We start from the raw sequence: 7887 nt of genomic DNA on the forward strand, positions 1-7887 counted from the left end.
GGCATATATAAGGCAGGTATATGGTTGAGAATTTAGTTAGGACAAAGCTAAGGTGACAGGTTTGACCAACATGAGATAACATACTACTTCAAATAAAGTTTCAAATCAAACATGGTCTAGAATTAACATAAAGAACTTAGTCATGAGATTTTAAATATGAGAGTCTAATAAAATCATGGACAGAAAGTCAGTCTAGTCCTCACATAAGGATGTCTAACATGAGAAACTAATGAAAATAGCATAACCAAATAAGTTGGTGGACATGGTCTACAAAACCTAATTTGAACATGCTAAATACTAGTCATAGCACAAAAAGCTTAAGCAACACAGAACTTAGTAGGCAAGGATACATCAAAAACTAGACTATCAGATTACACATAAGAGAAAAGTTGGATGTTGCACTTTCACTTTGTAAACCATAGATAGTACTAAACAGCATGATATTAAGCCAGACAGGGAACATACCTTAAAGTTCATAATTAGCAGGGCAATACGTTTGGCTAACAACATGACTAAAAACTAACTCTATTAGAGTATTAAGTACACATGAATGATCCATCAGGAATTAGAACATATGAGTTGATTTATCACACAAATATAGAATAAAGTAGGTTGATAAACTCAGGATGAGTGGCAGGTATAAATATTCAGAAACACAAAAACACACTAGGTTGGGCATGCTTAAGGTAGTGAAAATCATTCATGCTAAACACATACAGTAGGCATACATCAGATTCAGAAGTTGGACAAGCTCAGATGCTAGAAATGTTCTGAGTCATAAAATAATAGGGGTAACACAATAGCATATAGATTCATAAAGTTTAAGTGACATAGATCTACAAAACATGAACACAACGAGAAGGTAAGAAATTGACAGAGCCAAAGACACTTACCAGTTGCGAATTAACAAATGGGTAAACAAGAAGAATAATTCCTATAATATTTCAGTCGTTGACAGCAGAGAGAGCAATAGACCCTAAACCTTAGTGTGTCAAAGTTCTCAGAGGTTTCAAATAAACCTCGGGCAGTGCTCGCACTGAGAAGGTCAGTTAATCAAAATCAGATGGCCTTGACTTTCAGCCGGCGAAGAGCCAAGTGTGCAGAAAGTATAGAAGAGTCAGAGTTGTGGTAAGAGTAGTTTAGTAATGAATCATTGAGAACTTGAAAGGGAACGGGGATGGGTTTTTATACTAGTAGAAATTGAAAGAAAAAGCATAAAAAACAATCAATTAAGCACAAATAAGGAAAGGAAATATCACATACAAATCAGAATCAGAACCGGTAAAGGGAGAAATCGAGTTCTGAACCCTAATTAGGGTTAAATGTTTGAAAATCGACCAGCTGGTGTGAGGAATCAAGTCCCTCTTCATGTATATAGATGAAACACTGTTCAAATCTCCAAGATCAAAGTCGATATAATCCAATCCCAATATACTTTCCAAAATAGAATAAATACTCAAGTAATTCCATTTACACGTTCATAATAGCGAGATCTTACGAGTAAGGTAAGTAAATCATAACATGATTCCATTTCCCCGTCGGAATAGCAGAGATATTGGTGAGGCGGCTACTAGGGTTTCGAAGAGAGAAGAGGGAAGGTTGAGAGCATGTTGGGGCGGCGAAGTTGGGGGAATGAGAGGGGTGATATATGGCCTGTTGATCATCTGAGATCACAGGCCGCGATTTAAGGTACAGCAGGGCGGGTCATTTAAACGGGTAGCGATCGAGTTGGATGAATGGGGTTGTTTGGTTTGGGCTCTGGGAATTGGGCTTGATATTTGGGGGTGTTTGGGCCATTAATTTTGTCCGAAAATTGGCTTAGGATTGTGATGGATTTTAAATACAAGAAATTAAGGAAAAATAATTTAATAAGATAGTTAAATAAATATAAAAATATCATTTATGAAACTTAACATTTTTAACTAATAGATGAAGGTTATAAAAATATAAAAAATTATTTTGAACCTGAATAAAATGACAAAATACAATTAATTGTAAAGTAAGCTATTATTGCAAAAAATGCATAAATTGTTCAAAATACAGATGTAATTATGTAGAATAAAGTAAAAAATATTGTAAAACATGTATGTGGGTATAAGTAATATGTTTGGATTATTAGGTTATCAAAAAATAATTTGAAAGGATAATTAAATAAATATTTGAATAGTTTAAATGCAAGAAATAAATTTTAAAGCCTAAAATATTATGAAAAGTTATAGAAAATATTTATATGAGTATTTTAAATTGGTGATGATGCACAAATAATATTTGGAAAGTATATATGATATTAAAAAATATGAGAGAAAAATTGGGTATCAACACTAGCTTGGGGGTCTGAACCCTATTCATGGACGTTGCCTCCAACATGAAAGGGTCTGGGTTGGGTATCATACTAAAATCCCTCACGGGTGATGTAATAAAGCAATCAATTAGAACTGTAAATTGACTAACAATAAAACTGAGTATGAGGCTATGATCGCAGGTCAAAGCTAAGTGTGATTCCCTCCTTATTGTTAACCAAGTTAACAAAATGTTCGAAGTCAAGGAATACCGGATGTGGAGATACTTAGATAAATTATAAGGTGTGTTACATTGGTTCTAAGAATAGACGTTACAACATGTGCCTTGGGATAAGAACAACGAGGCTGATGCATTGGCTAATTTAGGATCATTAGCGGACTTCGATGAATTCAACTTCGGAATGGTAGTGAAATTGATGAGCTCAATGATAGAGGTCGGTCATGCCGAGGTAAACTCAACAAGTTTAACTTGAGATTGGCTAACAAGTATGTGGACTACCTTCAGGAGGGTAAGTTGTCATTAGATCCTAAAGAATCGAGGGCCCTTCGAACTAAAGCTGTCAGGTTTTGCTTGATTGAAGGTCAATTATACCGAAGGTCATTTTTTGGACCATTAGCAAGATATTTGGGGCCCTGGGAGACCGATTATGCGACGAGGGAATTCTACGATGGGACTTGTGGAAACCATTTGTGAGCGGAATTGTTGGTTCGAAAATTGATCAGGGTCGGGTATTACTAGAACAAGATGGAGAAGGATGCAAAGGACTTTGTTAAAAATGCAATGAATGTCAAAGTCATGCCCTGATGATCTACCAACCGGAAGAGCTTCTTCACCCAATCCTTTCCCCTTGCCGTTCATGAAGTGTGGAATGTATATCGTAGGTCCTTTACCATGGGCACCCAGTAAGTCTCAATGCATCTTGCTCATGGCCGATTACTTCTCCTAGTGGGTCGAAGCACATGCATTTGAGAAAGAGAAAATGAGGTTATCGACTTCATCTAGGATCATATAATCTAGCGATTAGGGATATCGAATTCATCAACAACAAGGTCAATAAGTTCTTTGAATATCACAAAATCAAAAAGGTTTTATCGACCCGTTATCACCCGAGCGCAAATAGTCAAGAGGAGTCGACTAACAAAACCATATTGCATAACCTAAAGAAAAGTTTGACCGACTCAAGACAAAAGTGGAAAGAAATTATCTTCGAGGTCTTATGGGCATATCAAACAATAGTGGAAAGGCTTTGATTCCAGTAGAAATGGGAGAGCCGAGCTTAAGGTTCCAATATGCTACGAAAACATCGAACGACGTGTCCATGGCCACAACTCTAAATTTAGCGGATGAAAGGTGATGAGCCACCCTGGTCTGGTTAGTAGCTCAAAAGTAGCGAATGGGAAGATATTACAACCAAAGGGCAAACCTTCAAAATTTTCAAGCCGAGAACGTAGTGTTGATGAAAGTCACACCACATACCAAGAACTCGAATGACGAAAAACTAGGTCTGAACTGGGAAGAACAATACAGAGTCACTGGTATAACCAAAAAAGGCTCATACTAGCTTGAGTCCAGAAATGACATGCAACTGCCAAACAACTGGAATGTGGCAAACTTAAAGCAGTACTACTACTGGGTATGAATACCTAAATTTCTTCAAGGTTTATTATCCTTTGAACTAACCCGTGCAGATACTCAATCGAAGTCAAGTTAAAAAATTAGATCTGAAAGTACGTGTTGTATTCTTTTTCACTTCTATCGGTTTTTCCCCAAAATGGCTTTTACGGCAAGGTTTTTAACGAGGCAACAGTAAGCGTGCTACTCTCGTTTTGTAGACCGGTCTAGGATTGGGGATTGGAGACTGCCCATACCGGATCAATAGTACTCGAACCCTCAAAATTCGGCCTCGAGTATTAGGGAACTGTCACACCCTGAGTTAAGAACCGAAGATCTGAGTTCAAAGATTTTGTAGATAATTTTACTCATCATCAAAAGACAAGGCTTGAATAACGAGATTTATTATAAGGGTCAAATGATCAACTGAATCATGCCCAGATAGTTCATTCCCGCCATGGCGGAAAGTTTTGTATCTTCGATTATTTACATTCGTAAGTAATAAAGTGAGAAATTCACCTTCTACACTTCATTGGTTCGCACTTACATGAGCAATATTATCATTATATCACATAGAATATTAGTTTCAAAACCCTCTAGGCCTATGAGCCATCATTAACAGGGGGCATGAAACCTTAAAAGCTATAAAAGTCCACAAGACTTGCCCAATTATTTAAAATCCCTAATCCTACGGGTTGCCTCGAACTGGGGACTACCGTCAAACAAAAAGACCGGGAAAATCGGGTTACTAAACCCTGATGGTACTAAGCCCACGAGGCAGGACCTAAATACAAAAGGCTATGTTCAACATAAGGTGTGAATCCATTAGAGCTACGGCCCCGATGCATAAATGACTCGGAGACATCTGAGTTCGTAAATTTAAAAAGCCTTACACATTTCAAGTCTATAAAAACTGTGTCTGATTTGATTGAATCAATCGGTTTCAAATTACGGCCATGGAAAGGGCCATCTTCGCAAATATTAACTGTGTCCAAATAAATTATTCAATTTTTTTAATTAATACTTCATTTTATTTTTGTTAGACAATCCGAAGTTAAAGCAACTCGGAGTCGTTGTTCGATCCGGACCTTATTTGGGCTTTGAAAGTTGAACAATCTGGGAAATGTCAAAATTTATGTTAAGGCATTAATTATGTATTAAGTCCGAGACAAGTTATTTATTCTAAGTCCTAAATAGAAGCAAACAAAAATTAAAGGACACGATGTATAGCCGAAGGGTAACTTCATTTATTTATCAAAAAATATTTACATGGCATGGGAAAACGGCCCCAAGGAATACTAAAAGGCCAAAAAATAATAAAAAACTAAGGCATTTCCTTCCTAATCTTCATCGGAGCCCATCACGCTATCTGACCCTTGAGGCTGATATTTTTCTTTGGTCTTGGCTTCGAACCTCTTGGCCTTTTCAATCTTTGTTGCTATGCCGATTTCCCCGGCCTGGATTTCTTCGAGTGCTTCTCTTCAAGATAGCCACTTCATACACTCAGCCTTCATTATAATACGGGCTTCGACTATCTTGATAAGTCGGAATTTTAACCATTATTTGCTTTTTTTACTTGCGTTTGGGCTTAAAATGCATAATGGTAATCCCGAAAACTGATGTAATATGCTTGCTTGCCCATCAACTCATAAAGGATTCAAAAACTTGAACAACAACCAAGACTAGGCCAAGAGCTGTGGAACACGGACCGCGACAGAAAAGTGCATCTGCGAAAGTATCAACATGGATGCACTCATAATTATGCAGCTCGCGAAATGGAGAATCAAAGAGGTTGTTTTTGGCCACAAACATGGACACGGACCGCGTCAGAAAGTAGCGGCTGCGAAAGTACCACCGCGGGCGCGATCGGAATTTCACAGACCGCAGTTGCTAAGGTTTAGAGAGCTCACAAGTTATGCAAAAATGTTAATAATGGTCCGCATCAAAATTATGCGGCCGTGGAAAGCTCTCACACGGACGCGGTGAAAATTATGTGGTCCACGAAACAAGGTTCAACCCAGTCCCAGATGTGAAGAAACCCGGACCGCGATCAAAATTACATGGTGGCAAAAGCAAGAGGGCGCCCGCAGTCAGAATTACGCGGCCGCAAAACCTCCGCAGGGGCATTTTTGATAAAATGTTTTAGCTTAGTATAGATAGATCTTTTTCACATTTTAGGTTAAGTTTTGTTTTTGCTGAGCACGTGAGATGGCTGTAGGTTCTATTTTGGGCAATTTTGTATTAGATTCAACTTTTAACATTAGCTTTTGATCTTTTAATCTAGTATTATGGATTTTATCTTTATTTCATCTTTGATTTCTGTTATTTCCATGAGTAGCTAAACTCATAGCTAGGGTTGTGACCCAATCCTAGTGTGAGTATTTAATGGGTCTTGAATTTTAGGGCTTGAATGTGTATAGGTTAGTGATACTTTGCCTAGTTATTGCTAGAACTATTGAATTAGTGGTTGCAAACACTGATTTATGCCTTTATGACTTAGTTTCTACTTTAGAAAGAGGGATTACGTCTAGGAAAACTAGGCTAACAAGGAATTAGGGTGAATTCAAGAAATTGATAGCCCCAATTAAAAGGATAAACCTAGAAATAGTAATACCCGATTGACCTAAAATCACTTGAATTGCATGAATACCCATTTGGACTTGAGAAAGCCAAATTGGGCAAAATCACTCAAACTACCGAGAGATATAGAATGAGTACCCGGGTGTGATACCTATATTGCGACCCAAATTAATCACATGAGTGTCCTATATTCTTGCTACCCATTAGATATCCACCTAGGTGAAAGTCACTACCCTAGTCCCTTTAAACCCTTGAAAATCAACAACAAAAATATTGTACTTAGTGTCAAATATTGTATGCTATAGAATAGAAGTAGAAGTAGAAAACAAACCAATCATGTGTGGAAGTATAATTAAGAGGAAAACCCACATCTAGACTTGGATATAAATCTAACTCCAAACAAGTTAACTCCATGTGGATTCGATCCCAACCTTGTTGGGTAAAACTGTATCAACCATCCTCTCTACTCAATAGTAGTGCAGGCTTGGACCCGATCATATCTCGATCGTTAACATGTTATCTATATCCTCAGGAAGTTCCTGAGCCGATGAAGAGCTTGGGAATTCGGGACTCGGGCACCCGAAGTCTTTTTGGTGCCCTTTCTGACCCTGAGCATAATCCTTTCCCTCTTCTTCGCCTTGGCAGGAGGGTCCGAGGAGTCAGGGGATCTTTTCTTCTTCTACCTCTTTGTTTTATCCTCTTTCTTCACAGAAACTTCGGCAATGGGCTATAGAGAAGCAGAGGGTTTTGTAGACGAGGTCGATGTTATGGCATCGGCGATTTCCCAAAGTTTGGCGGTCTTGGGAAAGCTTGTGAAAAAAAGGACTTAGCCATGACAATAACAGAGTAAAAAGCGACCAGGGAAAGATTCAACCAGAAAAAGGCACTCACCGTGAGAAAGAGCGCCCTATTTGCCATTGGAGAGATTACACAACTCACACTTGGAATAGGTGAGCTGCATATGCATATGGCATCGACCCACTCCCTGAAATGCAGGACCGCATTAAGGACTCGGTACACAGTTGTATATCAAATAAAATATGTCATGAGAATGAAAAGTAGGTTCAAGAAGGGACTTTCATAATTTAAGAGGAAGTAAACTTACAATTTGGGTTCCACTTCTCGGGGAATGGCATGAACTCAAAAGGAATGAGGTCTTTAGTCTTTATCCGAACGAACCTACATTGCCAATCTCGGTCTATGTCTTCTTCTATACAGGAGAATGGAGCTTTCTTTGCCCAATGGGCAATTTTGATTAACCCCTCTCAGAAGAATTGGGGGTTGTAAACTTGGAGCAGGTGATCGACTGTGAATCGAGGTTCTTCCGTGTTGTTTGCAAAATGGTGGAAAAGGGTCATGATCCTCCACAACGATAGGTGAAGTTCACCAAAGCAC

The sequence above is a fragment of the Nicotiana sylvestris genome, chromosome 3, assembly GCF_000393655.2.
Source record: "Nicotiana sylvestris chromosome 3, ASM39365v2, whole genome shotgun sequence".
Classification (NCBI taxonomy): Eukaryota; Viridiplantae; Streptophyta; class Magnoliopsida; order Solanales; family Solanaceae; genus Nicotiana; species Nicotiana sylvestris.